The sequence below is a fragment of the Penaeus monodon genome, chromosome 19, assembly GCF_015228065.2.
Source record: "Penaeus monodon isolate SGIC_2016 chromosome 19, NSTDA_Pmon_1, whole genome shotgun sequence".
NCBI classification, from domain to species: domain Eukaryota; kingdom Metazoa; phylum Arthropoda; class Malacostraca; order Decapoda; family Penaeidae; genus Penaeus; species Penaeus monodon.
Window position 1 is genome coordinate 35,876,722 of NC_051404.1, and position 1,244 is coordinate 35,877,965.

At 37.4% G+C, this 1,244-nt stretch overlaps 1 non-coding gene across 1 annotated transcript; it reads left to right on the plus strand.

The window, feature by feature from the left end:
* The first annotated feature begins 515 nt into the window (after positions 1-515).
* Trnal-uag lies at positions 516-597 on the plus strand. Its single transcript has one exon. It is a non-coding gene; the product is annotated as a tRNA-Leu (tRNA).
* The last annotated feature ends 647 nt before the right edge of the window (positions 598-1,244 follow it).

Consider the following 1,244-nt stretch of genomic DNA (forward strand, 5'->3'; position numbering starts at 1 on the left):
CTCGTCCTCAAGCCATTCTGCAGAGCCAACTTCCCGGCAGCGAGGCTCACAGTTAACGAATTCAACGAATTTTTTTCTTTTTATTTCGTATTATTTACGCCTCACTCCAACGTGTGTCTTGAACGAAGGTTTTCGCTTTACCTTCGATATAACGGTCACCAGTTATTTAACGTGGCTTTGAAATGAAAAGAATTGTATAGCGAGAGAGGAAAATAAATATTTTTGCTGTTGATATAATGTATACGGAAATAATTATCGTTTTTAGATGTATTGATAGATAGAAATACATAGCTGTTTATAATTGTCACGTGATTATGACACATCTCTATTTACATGGAATCTAGTAAAGCTAAATATCTAAAATAATCAATACTCAGATCTATATATACAGTGATTATAATTCCAAAAGATGAAATACCAATATTTTTCCCCCGCAGTCATAAAAAAATGCATTAAGAGAATTAGGATATATTTCGTATACATTTGACTCACACACCCTGTCCCTTCGAAATACAGGTAGCGTGGCCGAGCGGTCTAAGGCGCTGGTTTTAGGCACCAGTCTCTTCGGAGGCGTGGGTTCGAATCCCACCGCTGCCAGGACACTTTTGCGATAGATGTACGTTGGCAGGTCATGTTAATAGGGTTGACCTTATCGTAAACATGTTTTACTGGGTTGTTCGTATAAAGCAGGGCAAGATTTAATGCATTTTCTTTATAGACTGTTTTGATGAAATTGTCACTGATACAATTTCGGTCGGAAATCTTTCTGGAACGCGTGGGAAAATTTCAACATAGGCAAATGTATGTACTCTGAAAAACAAACAAGCGCCGTTATATTTGCCATTTGAGTATCGACCATCCAGAATATATATTCTATGCACAGTTATATGCGTGACTAACTAATTCTAAGTCAAGTTAAAACCCCTTGCTTTTAGAGATCAAATGTATAATTGGTGTCCTCATGCACACACATACGATACAACGAGTAACATGGTTTTAGACTTATTCACTGATATTCTCCAGACAGTAAGATTAAGTAAGACAAAAGGCCGTTTTTTTATCTACTTTTTTTCATAAACTTTCGGTAAGTTTGAAAAGAAGGGTGTTTGTGAGCTGATGAGCGGATTTACCCAACAATAGATCGAAACTTCCATCAAAAGCTCACAGATGGGTCTTTGAAGTTTTCGTGTTTTCCGTGATTTATCTGTCCTGTGACAACAAAAATCAGGTCGCTGTGCACCGGA